The sequence below is a fragment of the Argopecten irradians genome, chromosome 5, assembly GCF_041381155.1.
Source record: "Argopecten irradians isolate NY chromosome 5, Ai_NY, whole genome shotgun sequence".
Classification (NCBI taxonomy): Eukaryota; Metazoa; Mollusca; class Bivalvia; order Pectinida; family Pectinidae; genus Argopecten; species Argopecten irradians.
Window position 1 is genome coordinate 48,007,641 of NC_091138.1, and position 16,822 is coordinate 48,024,462.

General features: G+C 38.2%; 1 protein-coding gene across 5 annotated transcripts in view; it reads left to right on the forward strand.

Annotated features, from left to right (window-relative positions):
* The first annotated feature begins 10,151 nt into the window (after positions 1-10,151).
* Positions 10,152-16,822, forward strand: part of LOC138324087 (uncharacterized) — a 46,437-nt gene continuing 39,766 nt past the window's right edge. Inside the window, exons 1-2 of one of the 5 annotated variants that reach the window (XM_069269140.1) lie at positions 10,152-10,314; positions 15,979-16,068. The gene's annotated coding sequence lies outside the window, so the exon portion shown is untranslated. Of the gene's footprint in view, positions 10,315-10,375; positions 10,401-10,430; positions 10,802-10,862; positions 11,452-14,380; positions 14,406-15,978; positions 16,069-16,822 lie in introns of those variants that run through there. The other 4 variants (XM_069269143.1, XM_069269141.1, XM_069269142.1 and 1 more) reach the window with 4 other exon arrangements.

Genomic DNA, 16,822 nt, shown 5'->3' on the forward strand with positions numbered 1-16,822 from the left:
GCATCCACAAAATATCTATTTCCTTGGTACAATTTTAACACTTTTTTCAGAAACTATGCAGTATTTACTTTAAAAGATACAATCAATAGAATTTGCATTGAAAATATTACACAATTATCATGTTGGGAGAAATTATTTGCATTCAGATTTTTTTTTTCGAATTCATTTCAAAATGGCGGAAAGTCCTTGTAGTAAAACGGCAATTAATGAGGAAGTATGAGAGAAAAATACTCTTCCATACGTGGATATGTAGGATAGGGATATTCTACCCTCGGGATCACAAAATGTTGCAAAAACCTCGGCAAGCCTCGGGTTTTACTACATTTTGTGACCCTCGGGTAGAATATCCCTATCCTTCATATCCACATATGAAAGAGTCTTATAATCTCCCCCTAGTTTGAGAATCAGACATGTCTTAGATACGATCAATATGAAGCCAAATAGATATGTTTTTGATATTCTAGAGGCCAGTCTATCTAGAGTCTTCCTTGTATCAAGGCTGAAGTAAATTGGGTATGACCTTCCCTAACTGTTACAATCACTGACTTCAAGGTTAATGTCTGGACTAAAGTCTCTACCACCCCTAAAATCTCACGATGGACTGGTCTAGTCTTTGTTTTAGAAGAGTCTAAATGTATCTTTAAGGGTGATTGAGTTAACATACTATCAAGGCTAGGCCTAAGTGTGTATGACCAACCCTAACAGTCCCACGCTCTTCCTTCGAATCATGTTGCTTCACGCTCTTCCTTCACTGCTATATGGTGTCTTTGGACCCCCATTCCCTTGTATGAGATTTTAATGCTCGTATCAAGGATAGGACACAGGACCCACTACGCCCCAGCCCCCACTTTCCACCTGAGACAATTGCTGGCCTTGAAACCTTACTGCCCCATCCTTTCCCCACTGGGATATGTAATACTGTACCCCCAATGGACACATACCTAATGAATATATGCCGTGACTATGTGAGACAACATTGTAGTGTTCCTGCTCTCAGCACTGTCAGACCTTCGATTTCCTCTTAGCACCTTCACTTCAATAGATTCCTATAGCATATAGATTTAATTTGTGACTTTCCTGTAAAAGTAATGTACAACTTAAATCCTATGGGAGAATCCCGGGAGATGGTCATTTATTCTATGCTGGGGAAAATGAACGCTGCCCACAATTTTGAATCATCTATATAAAGTGATAGAATAATGTGTGCTATGTAAACTTATACAAGCTGCCGGTGAATGCTGTGGAGTCTCGTAACTCTTGACAGTAATTTACCCACGGAAATTTTGTCCCAGCAGGGAAAAAAATGGTTAGATATGCCTAAACGTTAAGGAGTGAATCATCTTGAATTATATACAGAGTTGGAATGAGTTAAAATCAGTGATTTGGTGCTGATCTATCAATGGTACATTATACAGAACTATCTGTCCTGCTTGTAATTCCACGGATTTTGTTTACTTCTCAAAGTCTTGGTAAGTATCACTTGGAATCATTTTGATCAATTTGTATAACTTGTATAATTGTTTGTTTCTATTTTACATCTCTAGCAACTATCCACCCCCTGAAGGCTCATTTACACTTTTCTAAATCAAAGACTAGACCAGTCCATTATGAAATTTCAGGGGTAAATGAGGAAAAATCTGGCTCAAATGTTTTGCTAATTTAAGCTTTTTTGTGTGCCTTTTTTGGCCCTTTCTTTTTGGCCATTGATTTTGATGTCTTCATATGTTTCCCTTTTATTACTGTGATGTGTAGTTTAAGGTTACAGTTTTTGTTTACTTCCGACTTTTTGTTAGTTTCTGTTGCTACTATTGCTTCTTACCTGATTTATTTCTTTGACCTTTTCCATGGTTGGTGATTATCATTTCGTTAGTGCTATGACAGGTATGTCTGTAAAAGGAGTGGTTTGTACATACATAATGTAGTGTTTTCTTCTTTGGCTCAGTCAGTATAGCCATAGGTTTTTACACCGGAGACCTGGGTTGGATTCCTAGTTGTGTATTTTCCCTGTTCTTCTACATTTTTCTCTCCGGGACAGCATCAAGGCTCAGCTCATAAATATTCCAATTTCTGCAATTAATCCTCCCCTTGTGAACTTCGTTCATTTTCAGAGTCTCATGACCATGGAGTCCCGCATCGCACCCAGGTGATCTTCTTTCTGGCGTATGATTTAAAAGGATTCATCCTCTTCTTATCAGAATTCTTATATCTATAAACAACTTCGTTTTCTATGACCCGAATGGACCCGATGTCAGACATTTTGATTGCTAAATCAGTGACATCCCAGAAGATATTTATTTGCATGTGTTGCATAATCTGTATAAGTTTATAACATGCTGAATATCAAGAGTGATGTCTCCGACCTTTGTGGAGTTTGGTATGAAGGTTGATTGTACATATATTTCAAATTAGGAGACATTTAAAGCACTGAAGCAGTTTTAATGGCTTCTTATTCTAACATTAGATTATGTTCAGGGAGATCAGTTTCCCCCACTTTATAGACTTCAAACCCTCTGATTAGGTCTATATAATGGTTTTACATCATTCTTATGTAACAATTTCATCGAATTTGATAATGCCACTTTAAGTGTGCATCATTTTAAGCTATTGATAATGATTTGGGGAAAATTGCAAAAGACAAAAAAGCGTCAGAGCCATTTTGAAGTACCAATAATACAATACAGCCATAGCCATATAAATAGTACAGTCCTTTACTGGTACCAGTATATCAGTTTGATTTCAGAAGGGACCAATGTTTACCTGAATCAATAACATTACAGTACACAACATGTGACAAATTTATGTTCTACACTATAGCGGTGTAAATTAAAAAAATATTCAGTTTGAAATGGCATTCACAAGAACAAAATGAACTGCCGAAGGCTTTCTAAATCAGCAGTACTACTTTAGTGAAACATACTTGTGCATGCCTGCTGAAATACAACATTGAGGTGTAGTGATTTTCATTTCAAAAGTAGGTCACTGTGATTCAATTATGAAGTTTTTATCAATTGGTTTTCGTAAAAAAAATTCTACTTTACCGTACATTACCAAATCAGGAAAATTCAAATAACAGATTTAAGTAATTAAATAAGTATTCAAACATTTGACAGTTATCTGGGCACAGATAGAAAAGATCTTGACTTTGTGTGACTTTTCATATTTTTGAAATTTATGAAACTTGTCTCAAAGTCTTACTTTTTGCTTACCAAGGCTAACAAAAATAAAAACTTCATAGACTTGTTTCATAAAAACTCATATTGAATACATAACTTACATTGATCCGTGACATGATCAAGGATGAAAGCAGCTGGATTCTCATGTAGCCTGTCTTCTTTCAACTAGATAATTGTGAGGGCCAGATCATTTTTTTCCTGGCAAAGACGAAATACAGATTTGTTTTGTTTTTAAGGTTCTCAATTACCTCTTACAATTGCTTTTAAGAAAACAGTGAGGAAACTACCTTGGTGTGCATGGTGTGATTTCCTTAGTTACGACCAAGGTTAGGGACGTCGCTACAGTTGACAGGAAGCCAGCCAGGTCACATGGTGCATAAAAAGACTATACATAAAATGGAGGTTTTGGTGCAGGCGTATCTCAAATAAAAACCATGAAACACTTGTGTCAGCATGAAGAACCAAATGTTAAAATCAATTATCAGAATAAAATCTTAAAATATGGCATTGTTGAAAGCTCTTTTTCATCTTGAAAAAAATATCTGTTGAAATCTGCAGACTTTTTCTGTCAAATGTTAAGAGCCTTTTGATAGTTATGTTGCTGAATAGTTTTGGCATGTCTGGGATAGCTTCCATGTAATGCTTCGATCCGTGGAGCATCAAACAGAAAATTACACTCAGAATCGATGAGCACTTGTCAGACTTTTAGATGGACGGGACAGAGATTAACATGGTCCCTGTCAGTATGTTTCTGGAAGCATGAAGACTGTATAGATTAATAGTGGGTGTCTGTGGTGCATGTTTTAGTTGTATACTATTATTATTTAAGTCTCCAGAAATATAAATTCTAACCTTACTTAAAAAGTACTCCTATAGTAACATCATCTGTGACCGAATATTTGACTTTCTACCATTAGCCTTGACGTGGACATCTCGGCTGAGGTTGCTTTGTGGCCAAGCTATGCAACATTCTACCACTAACCCTCCTCTGGGTTGTGTTTGCCAAGTTATGTAACAGTCTACCACTAACCCTCCACCTCTGGGTTGTCTTGGCCAAGTTATGTAACATTCTACCACTAACCCTCCACCTCTGGGTTGTGTTGGCCAAGTTATGTAACATTCTACCACTAACCCTCCACCTCTGGGTTGTGTTGGCCAAGTTATGTAACATTCTACCACTAACCCTCCACCTCTGGGTTGTGTTGGCCAAGTTATGTAACATTCTACCACTAACCCTCCACCTCTGGGTTGTGTTGGCCAAGTTATGTAACATTCTACCACTAACCCTCCACCTCTGGGTTGTGTTGGCCAAGTTATGTAACATTCTACCACTAACCCTCCACCTCTGGGTTGTGTTGGCCAAGTTATGTAACATTCTACACTAACCCTCCACTTCTGGGGTTGTGTTGGCCAAGTTATGTAACATTCTACCACTAACCCTCCCTCTGGGTTGTCTGGCCAAGTTATGTAACATCTACACTAACCCTCACCTCTGGGTTGTGTTGGCCAAGTTATGTAACATTCTACCACTAACCCTCCACCTCTGGGTTGTGTTGGCCAAGTTATGTAACATTCTACCACTAACCCTCCACCTCTGGGTTGTGTTGGCCAAGTTATGTAACATCTACCACTAACCCTCCACCTCTGGGTTGTGTTGGCCAAGTTATGTAACATTCTACCACTATAACCCTCCACCTCTGGGTTGTGTTGGCCAAGTTATGTAACATTCTACCACTAACCCTCCACCTCTGGGTTGTGTTGGCCAAGTTATGTAACATTCTACCACTAACCCTCCACCTCTGGGTTGTGTTGGCCAAGTTATGTAACATTCTACCACTAACCCTCCACCTCTGGGTTGTGTTGGCCAAGTTATGTAACATTCTACACTAACCCTCCACCTCTGGGTTGTGTTGGCCAGTATGTAACATTCTACCACTAACCCTCCACCTCTGGGTTGTGTTGGCCAAGTTATGTAACATTCTACCACTAACCCTCCATCTGGGTTGTGTTGGCCAAGTTATGTAACATTCTACCACTAACCCTCCTCCTCTGGGTTGTGTTGGCCAAGTTATGTAACATTCTACCACTAACCCTCCACCTCTGGGTTGTGTTGGCCAAGTTATGTAACATTCTACACTAACCCTCCACCTCTGGGTTGTGTTGGCCAAGTTATGTAACATCTATTCTACCACTAACCCTCCACCTCTGGGTTGTGTTGGCCAAGTTATGTAACATTCTACCACTAACCCTCCACTCTGGGTTGTGTTGGCCAAGTTATGTAACATTCTACCACTAACCCTCCACCTCCTGGGTTGTGTTGGCCAAGTTATGTAACATTCTACCACTAACCCTCCACCTCTGGGTTGTGTTGGCCAAGTATGTAACATTCTACCACTAACCCTCCTCCTCTGGGTTGTGTTGGCCAAGTTATGTAACATTCTACCACTAACCCTCCACTCTGGTTGTGTTGGCCAAGTATGTAACATTCTACCACTAACCCTCCACCTCTGGGTTGTGTTGGCCAAGTTATGTAACATTCTACCACTAACCCTCCACCTCTGGGTTGTGTTGGCCAAGTTATGTAACATTCTACCACTAACCCTCCACCTCTGGGTTGTGTTGGCCAAGTTATGTAACATTCTACCACTAACCCTCCACCTCTGGGTTGTGTTGGCCAAGTTATGTAACATTCTACCACTAACCCTCCACCTCTGGGTTGTGTTGGCCAAGTTATGTAACATTCTACCACTAACCCTCCACCTCTGGGTTGTGTTGGCCAAGTTATGTAACATTCTACCACTAACCCTCCACCTCTGGGTTGTGTTGGCCAAGTTATGTAACATTCTACCACTAACCCTCCACCTCTGGGTTGTGTTGGCCAAGTTATGTAACATTCTACCACTAACCCTCCTCCTCTGGGTTGTGTTGGCCAAGTTATGTAACATTCTACCACTAACCCTCCACTTCTGGGTTGTGTTGGCCAAGTTATGTAACATTCTACCACTAACCCTCCACCTCTGGGTTGTGTTGGCCAAGTTATGTAACATTCTACCACTAACCCTCCACTTCTGGGTTGTGTTGGCCAAGTTATGTAACATTCTACCACTAACCCTCCACCTCTGGGTTGTGTTGGCCAAGTTATGTAACATTCTACCACTAACCCTCCACCTCTGGGTTGTGTTGGCCAAGTTATGTAACATTCTACCACTAATTCTATCTGGTTTGGTAATGTAACATTACCACTAACCCTCACTCTGTGGTTGTTGTGTTGGCCAAGTTATGTAACATTCTACTCTAACCCTCCACTAACATTCTACCCTAACCCACCTCTGGGTTGTGTTTGCCAAGTTATGTAAATTAACATCTACAACCCTCCACCTCTGGGTTGTTGGCACACCTCCTCTGGTTTTGTGGCCAAGTTATGTAACATTCTACCACTAACCTCCACCTCTGGGTTGTGTTGGCCAAGTTATGTAACATTCTACCACTAACCCTCCACCTCTGGGTTGTGTTGGCCAAGTTATGTAACAGTCTACCACTAACCCTCCACCTCTGGGTTGTGTTGGCCAAGTTATGTAACATTCTACCACTAACCCTCCTCCTCTGGGTTGTGTTGGCCAAGTAGTAACATTCTACCACTAACCTCCACTCTGGGTTGTGTGGCCTAACATTCTACCACTAACCCTCCACCTCTGGGTTGTGTTGGCCAAGTTATGTAACATTCTACCACTAACCCTCCTCCTCTGGGTTGTGTTGGCCAAGTTATGTAACATTCTACCACTAACCCTCCACCTCTGGGTTGTGTTGGCCAAGTTATGTAACATTCTACCACTAACCCTCCACTCTGGGTTGTGTTGGCCAAGTTATGTAACATTCTACCACTAACCCTCCACCTCTGGGTTGTGTGGCCAAGTTATGTAACATTCTACCACTAACCCTCCACCTCTGGGTTGTGTTGGCCAAGTTATGTAACATTCTACCACTAACCCTCCACTCTGGGTTGTGTGTGGCCAAGTTATGTAACATTCTACCACTAACCCTCCACCTCTGGGTTGTGTTGGCCAAGTTATGTAACATTCTACCACTAACCCTCCACCTCTGGGTTGTGTTGGCCAAGTTATGTAACAGTCTACCACTAACCCTCCACCTCTGGGTTGTGTTGGCCAAGTTATGTAACATTCTACCACTAACCCTCCACCTCTGGGTTGTGTTGGCCAAGTTATGTAACATTCTACCACTAACCCTCCACCTCTGGGTTGTGTTGGCCAAGTTATGTAACATTCTACCACTAACCCTCCACCTCTGGGTTGTGTTGGCCAAGTTATGTAACATTCTACCACTAACCCTCCACCTCTGGGTTGTGTTGGCCAAGTTATGTAACATTCTACCACTAACCCTCCTCCTCTGGGTTGTGTTGGCCAAGTTATGTAACATTCTACCACTAACCCTCCTCCTCTGGGTTGTGTTGGCCAAGTTATGTAACATTCTACCACTAACCCTCCACCTCTGGGTTGTGTTGGCCAAGTTATGTAACATTCTACCACTAACCCTCCACCTCTGGGTTGTGTTGGCCAAGTTATGTAACATTCTACCACTAACCCTCCACCTCTGGGTTGTGTTGGCCAAGTTATGTAACATTCTACCACTAACCCTCCACCTCTGGGTTGTGTTGGCCAAGTTATGTAACATTCTACCACTAACCCTCCACCTCTGGGTTGTGTTGGCCAAGTTATGTAACATTCTACCACTAACCCTCCACCTCTGGGTTGTGTTGGCCAAGTTATGTAACATTCTACCACTAACCCTCCACCTCTGGGTTGTGTTGGCCAAGTTATGTAACATTCTACCACTAACCCTCCACCTCTGGGTTGTGTTGGCCAAGTTATGTAACATTCTACCACTAACCCTCCACCTCTGGGTTGTGTTGGCCAAGTTATGTAACAGTCTACCACTAACCCTCCACTTCTGGGTTGTGTTGGCCAAGTTATGTAACATTCTACCACTAACCCTCCACCTCTGGGTTGTGTTGGCCAAGTTATGTAACATTCTACCACTAACCCTCCACCTCTGGGTTGTGTTGGCCAAGTTATGTAACATTCTACCACTAACCCTCCTCCTCTGGGTTGTGTTGGCCAAGTTATGTAACATTCTACCACTAACCCTCCACCTCTGGGTTGTGTTGGCCAAGTTATGTAACATTCTACCACTAACCCTCCACCTCTGGGTTGTGTTGGCCAAGTTATGTAACATTCTACCACTAACCCTCCACCTCTGGGTTGTGTTGGCCAAGTTATGTAACATTCTACCACTAACCCTCCACCTCTGGGTTGTGTTGGCCAAGTTATGTAACATTCTACCACTAACCCTCCACCTCTGGGTTGTGTTGGCCAAGTTATGTAACATTCTACCACTAACCCTCCACCTCTGGGTTGTGTTGGCCAAGTTATGTAACATTCTACCACTAACCCTCCACCTCTGGGTTGTGTTGGCCAAGTTATGTAACATTCTACCACTAACCCTCCACCTCTGGGTTGTGGTGGCCAAGTTATGTAACATTCTACCACTAACCCTCCACCTCTGGGTTGTGTTGGCCAAGTTATGTAACATTCTACCACTAACCCTCCACCTCTGGGTTGTGTTGGCCAAGTTATGTAACATTCTACCACTAACCCTCCACCTCTGGGTTGTGTTGGCCAAGTTATGTAACATTCTACCACTAACCCTCCACCTCTGGGTTGTGTTGGCCAAGTTATGTAACATTCTACCACTAACCCTCCACCTCTGGGTTGTGTTGGCCAAGTTATGTAACATTCTACCACTAACCCTCCTCCTCTGGGTTGTGTTGGCCAAGTTATGTAACATTCTACCACTAACCCTCCACCTCTATAGTTTTTATACAATTTCACAAATCTTTTAATAATGTTTAGAAGGATAATTACTGTAAAGATTAGAAATTAATGAATGATGTGTCAGAAATATTAGTGTTTTTAATATTTTCAGGTATTCAGTAATATGGCACTTGATTATCTCCCCTGAACTCATAATGAAATCCTCATTTTACTACTACACTATTTGATACTGGTAAACTACTAAAAATACTAATTAAAATTCTCTAAACATTAGTTCATGCTACAGAAGGAGAGATCATACACCGTATTCGACCCAGTAAGCGCCCCGATCCCTATAAGCGCTTCTACCCTTTTTTAAGGCTTCAATTTCACTTACTTTGAATAAAATGCAGATTGCAAATGTGAAAGCTTTGTTGGTTTACTTACAGATTTCTTTTGCAAATTGATTTATGGCTCACTTTGTAGAATAGTTTCATGAAAGGCAAGTCCAAATTTGTTTTTATTAAGCGCCCCCTGAGTTGCACTTTTAAGTTGTCCTGGGTGCTTATTGGTTCGAATACGGTAATTAAGTAGCATACCTCCATAGCCTTGATGTGATAAAATGGAGGGATTTAAAATTGTGTAACTGTCAAAAAGCTATCACTTAGAGGAAGGATTCTGAAAAAATATATGTTTTCTAGAGTAATGGTGATGAATTTAAAAAAAGATAATGATATGATTGAAAGTCTTTCAAAATTTGATGATTTAAAAAAAAACTAGCTGAACATGACATATACTTTTTAAATCTTGATGTGTGTAGGTGTTGATATGGAATTTTAATTGGCATCTTGATGCTTAAAAAATAAACTGATATCCCAAACACTTAACTTAATGTTAGAAGTAATTATCAAGTATGTATATATATGGGTGTGGTATATTTCAAAAAGTCAACCAGTAAGTTGTGATGTTTCAGCTGGATTTATTTTCATATACCTAAAATGACTATGTTACATATAATTAATAAAGTATGCACATATGCTAATTAAGAAAATAATTTATACAACGTTTGGTAGCTCTAAATCTATAGTATAGGGGTCTGTAGTACATCAAGGGAGACAACTCCAGTTGATCTTGGCCTTTGGTATGTTATGCCTGGCCACAGATCAGCTGTAGGTATAATAGCTATAGGCTGGTCCTGCCACCTTCCCTAGTACTGCTGTCTCACCGCTCTGAGGTGTTCTGTATAGTTAGTGTTTATAATTCTGTGGGCCTATACATATATATTACTGGAAGTACAATTTCCCGGTGGACAGGTAAGATGTTTGTTTACACCTGTAACTTTTAACTTTACATATGAATATGGGATAGGTAAGAGTTGTGACTGCTAGGGTGTTTACAGGTAATATTTCACATCGGATCACTATCATTCATATTATATATTCATTTCCGATCATGCTTTATCTTCATGTTGGTGTTACAAAATTCCTCACATTCCATACAGGTATGGTGTGGGGGTGGTATGTCACCTGCTTAAGTCCTCGTTTATTGTTTTAGACGACTTCTAGACAGAAATCAAGAAGATTTATACTGTGCCTTTAAGGTGTCACCGGTGGGATATATCCTAGTTGTGTTGTGTTTGTAGGACGTTTCTTTCAATTTTGGCCACCAGTCAAGATTTTATACTGAAAAATTAATATGAAATATGTGAAACCTGGATGCACATGTGAAAAAGTTTGGATTATCTTGAGAAATTCACACAATTCGGCCAGTGAACTACATACGACGTACACTATATTGTGGGTAAGTCTACTAAAGTAGGTCATCTATGTTCAACTCACCTGTAATTTACCTGTCGGGGAGGGAGTTTACCTGCGGTTAGTGGTCAGTCTAAGGAATTGAATACCACTGGTCATTTGTACGGACAGACTTTTAAAGTTCCCTCACAATAAAACCATTGAGTTTTTGAGATACTTCAGATAGTGTTTGCATTACCGTAAATGTCCAGGTATTGGAATGTGAAGGTCGTTAACAGGTGTAAAACTGTATATACTGTTATCAGGTAGATCTGTAGGTACTTATATAGTGTCCTCCGTTGGCCTCTAGGTGCTGTGATTCTTACTAAGCTTAAGTCTGTTACACAACCCTATACAAGTAAATCTTTTAAACATTTATGTTGGCAATGATCACTCAGGCATTTAAGTAGATCGTGAGATAAAGTTGCCTTCAAGTCTATCGGCATACCTGCTGTTATAAATGCCACATACCCAAAATATCTTGCCAAAAATAGAACATTTTATTTAGTTTTGGCAATATACATATCAATGCTGCAGACATTTTTGTGCTCTGCATGGACATAAATTTTGGTCAACTACTCTGCGGCTGTACTGTTTCTGTGAAGTGAATACAATACAGGTTCTATGTGATTTTGGATTATTATATTTCTATGTAAGGTAAGTCTGGCTATAAATGATGAGTTATCCAAACCTAACTCGATAATTCATTGATCGTTCATCTAAATTAATTATTAATTAAGTCTTTCTACAATAGTACTGGACTATTAATATAAATGTCCGTCTGTTCAAGTGTCAATATTACCCATTGTATTGCATTAGCATATGCAGCCCATAGTAAGGAACAATTATGTGTCAGACACTGTATCATGTCTGTATTTATGTGTAAAATGCACAGTCAGACTGGGGTTCGAGTCTGACCTCTATTACAATCAGCAAATGTCTCATTTTGCAGTTTTGGATGAAAATTTAAAATCATATTTGGAATGGGAAATAGTTTCATGTCTCATCCTTTTATAAATAACCCTTCCCTATACTGTGTATTTTATAATCTACTACTTGTTAAGCGTTTTTACCAGGAATAAACAAAATTTAACCCAGTTACATAAATTTTCATTATGATAAATAATAGTTTACTGTCTTGCATCAATTTGTCTTTTTATATGTATACAGTAAAACCTGCCAATTTTACCTGGGTAATTAGACCACACAAATTGCTAACTCATTGACCCCTGAAAACTAATAATAAACTCTTCCAGTTTTTTGAATTAGAATAGTTCAAATGTGTTATCAGGGGTGAATGAGTCAAGTTAACTGTATGACCTGCGTGAAAGGCTAAAAATTAAGATACAATATATTTTGTCTTTGGCTGTAAGTGATCTTTATGGAGATTTCATTCATATTTGTTCTTGTGGAAAGTTCAGTGCTTGTACTGTGGATTTTTACTTAATGTATTGCTTCTGTTTTGTTTTTTTCCCCCTTGGTTTTTCGCTTTGGTCTCTTTCCTCTTTTCCTTTTGCAAGGTATGCTTTCATCCTAAATGTAAAATTTTGCAGATTTAACATTTTATTATTCAACAACATTAATGTAATTGAACACACAACCATGAAGATCTGATGGAATTTATAATGGTGTCATTATGTTACTATAGCCAATATAAATGGGACACAGTAAAAAAAAACTTCTACTTTCTTCATGCTCAAAAATTAAGTTGCATATTGAATAAAATGTTTCTTTCACAGATACATATCAGAAGATTAAGAAAGAAATCTAGTTTAAAATACATTTATGTTTTTTAACTTTTCATTTCCTTAGCATTGATTCATTGAACTGGTTGAATTAAAAACCTGGACCCAGTGCACACCCAAAGTCTGAATGCAATCATGAGCACTGTGTGTGTACAATGTAAGATAAAAACTGTTCTGAGCCTGGTGATGGTGCAAATTTGGTCTTTGTATTAACGAGTTTCTGGGACAGCACCATCATTGGGTTAAGTGTTACGACTTCGTTAGACGGCTAACAGAGACTTCATTTTTTTCCTCGTTTGGCGTTTTGTCTGATTAGTCTGACAAAGTTAGTTGTTGATGAAATGCTAAATATGGGTCTGAGCCGTTCTGACGGTAGATGGGGGAAAATTAACTTCTTGTTCTGATAAATTGGGCCCAGAAGCTTAATACAATGAGGTGGGATGGTATATGGGCTAACCTTAGGTTTGCTAAACAAATGACAAACCTGTGGACTGCGTTTGTAATCTAAAAGTGCCCATCCCATTCAACCACTACATCTAATCTTTGAGGTAAAGATGCCAGGCATTGGCAATATATTAAAGATGGTTTTTTTCTTATTTTTAGGTGTTCATGTTATGTTGTTCATGTTATGTTGTTCATGTTATGTTTTTCATGTTATGTTGTTCATGTTACATTGTTCATGTTACATTGTTCATGTTACATTGTTCATGTTATGTTGTTCATGTTACATTGTTCATGTTTGTTGTTCATGTTATGTTGTTCATGTTACATTGTTCATGTTATGTGTTCATGTTATGTTGTTCATGTTCATGTTATGTTTGTTCATGTTACATTGTTCATGTTACATTGTTCAATGTCTTGGTGTTCATGTTACATTGTTCAATGTCTTGGTGTTCATGTTATGTTATTCTTGTTTAGGTGTCCATGCATGTTATGCTCTTGTTCATGTTTAGTTCGTTCATATTTCTCCAACAGTTCTGGAGCTAAGCATGTTTATAGGTATAAAGATGATGTTAAACATCTTCATAGATATAATCAAATTGGTAACAATTAGTAAGTTAATTAGCATCTAAAGACTGACAATTAGCCAATGAATTATAAATCAAAGTGAGTTTTATGATAATGATCCTAAGCTTAACCTTTAAAACGATATATGGATCCAAGTTTCAAAAAGAAAACATAATTATTCTTAAGCTTGTCACTGTTAAAAATGCTTAGACATAACCATTGGAGATTATATCCCGTCTCGATAGTTCAATTCTCACCTGCAGCCCGGCAAACCTCATGTTTCCCACATTCAGTATTAATGATATGTCTGAGAAATTATCTGTTATAATAAACACAAGACAAATAAATCAATTTATTATATAATTCTACATTGCCCAATCTGATTGTTTCATCTTGAGTGTTTAAACACTGCCAGCAAAGTCTGTCTCCTGTAATCTACTGTTAATATCAGCGATTCAATTGTGGTGGCTGGGCATTATCATGATAGTGACATTCCAAGACAATAGGGGATCTCCTACTTTGTACAATAGACTAGTTGTGTTGATAGATCTGATAGATGTTTTCAACTTTTACCATCTTGTTATCAATTGGTTTATGGCCGCTGAGCTTGTATTGTTGCCCAGATCTGATACAGCTAATGTTGTTAGAAAGACTGCTAGCTAATGTAACCAGATAGCCAGCTTTATAAACACTGACCACCAGGACATACAGTACTGTGTATAGGTTTAGGTCATGTTGTACTCATTATCTTGTGTGGCCAGTCTGACCAACAGGCCATTTATACATCAGTACAGCCAATTACTTAACTAATTGTGATGGTATGGACTGATGTCACTGACCTGCTATCTACATGTACAGGTAGGGTATCTATATATATACAGGTACTGTAGGTATACATGTATATATATATAGGCCTAGATATGTCAGCCTGCTGTACTTTAAAAATTTAGTCATTTGCAGTTTTACATTACAACTTGTTCATGACTGGAAACTTCTGAATGTATGTAGCTTCAGTAGTTGTATCACATAACATGAATTGTAACTGTGCTATGTTTGATCAAAACATGACTCAAAATAATGGTATTATAGCCCCACGATCATCCCTCTGAACCAAGACAATCAAAACTTTTCATAAGACATATGTGGTTAAGAGTGACCTTGATAGCTAAGGTGTAAATTATTGTTAATGACCTTGAAAAGATTCAAATGATTGTAAATGACCTTGAAAGGGTGTAAATGATTGGCGATGACCTTGGAAGGGTGTAAATGATTGTCAATGACCTTAGAAGGGTGTAAATGATTGTCAATGACCTTGGAAGGGTGTAAATGATTGTCAATGACCTTGGAAGGGTGTAAATGATTGGCGATGATCTTGAACAGGTGAAAGGCTTGCCAATTATCTTGTCAGGGTAAACATGATTGTCAGTGACCTTGCAAGGGTGAAAATGATTGTGAATGACCTTGGCAGGGTGTAAATGACCTTGACATAGTGTATATATATATAGATGTACATTATCTTGTCAGGAGTGTTAATGCATCAACTGTCCTTGGCCTCTAAAATTGCTTTATTTATGTTTAGATCATTTTGTCTGGAGATACATGATAAGGTTTCCATATATCCATATTGCTAAAATGTTCAGGTGTTAATTTTAGTTTCAAGCCAATACGTAATCCTAATGCCTACTTTTACACAATGATGACATTCTTAGGTGCTATATTTAGATGTAGTGTAAGCCTTAATACCATTTGTAGTTTCTGATGTATAAAAATATCTTGAAATTTTATGCATGAACTAAATACAAGATTGACATGCTATCTAAATATAGAAGTCTACCATTGATTTATTGACATGTGTTACTGTTTAGTGACAGATGGCGAAGTAACAGTATATTAGTCTTTACATTTTTATCGACAACCTTAAATATACTAACACCTTGTTGACCGGCCATTCTATAAGCCTACATGTACAACTTATAAATAGACATGTACATATGATGTGTCCACCTAGTGGTATGACCAATAATTCTGGAGATTTTCAAAAGTGTTCTAAATAGGTGCAAAGGTTACAATTAGTATAATACCTTCATACTTTAATTATAGATGTACGGCAATTGAACCAGATTATATAGAAATGTTCTACAGCTAAGTTGAAATTTTGTCCAAATAGTAAGGTTATATGCAGCTATTTGCTGTTGTGTGGTTCAGGTGTTTTAATCATTCTACAACTACTAAGTAATCCTCCACCATTGCTCCAAAGAGCCCAAGCCTAACTAACGAGAGCTGCAAGAAATTGTGGGTCTATAGGTATATGGTTTTTCTCTGGGAACTTGTGGTTTTCTCTTTGACCAGCACACTTGCAATTGGTTGCTTGATGTTAAATGTAGGCACTTTTTTATGAACAATAATTTTGATATTTTTCTGTTTCTTACAGATTACAAATTGATGTGATTGTTGACTACTGGGAAACTGTGTTTTAGTGATGCGGGCTATGTAGGCAGTAAACAGACAAAAAGACAAAAAGGTGAGTAGCATCTATCTTACCCCAGCCACTGTAACAGATAGCACATACAACCAGTTCACCCCTGGAGATAGATTTAAACTCTTCTGACTGGAAAAGGACAGATTTAAAACCTTCTGGCTGGAAGAGTTCATTGTGATATTGTGGGGGTGTATAAGTTAACCCATGACATGGACCAGAGCTTCAGACAGATTATTTTTACACCAAACATGTATCTTCTTATCAGTGTATGTATCCTGGTGTGTTAATGTATAAATAGTAGAACATTCAATAGGATCTCAGAAAGGAACAAATTGTTTACATCTGAATCAAAATTTGTAAATATAGATTTACTTATGTACCATGAGTAAAAACATTCATTAGAATAAGATGTTGGCAGCTAACAAAGATTATTAATTACTGTAAGGCATATTGATTTTATTTATTTTAATGGTGGCTTTATTTTAGCACTTTTCGCTTTTTATAAATTTCTAAAAAAGTATTTGATGTAAAGTCTATAGTATTAAAATATTTCTTGAAGTAATTCATTAATGATAAAGAATAATATTAAAGAAAATGTGAGTTTTTAAAGGCTGTCTCAAAAAAAAGTCCTGAAATAGAACACAGATAAAGCTAATTGTGTTATTGTTTGTTTATACAACTTATTCACCCCTCAAGGACACATTTGAACTCTTCCCATTCAATGGTTGGAACAGTCCATTATGTATTTTCAGGGGTAAACGATGGCAGGACTGTACTGACATGGATGTTTTATCTG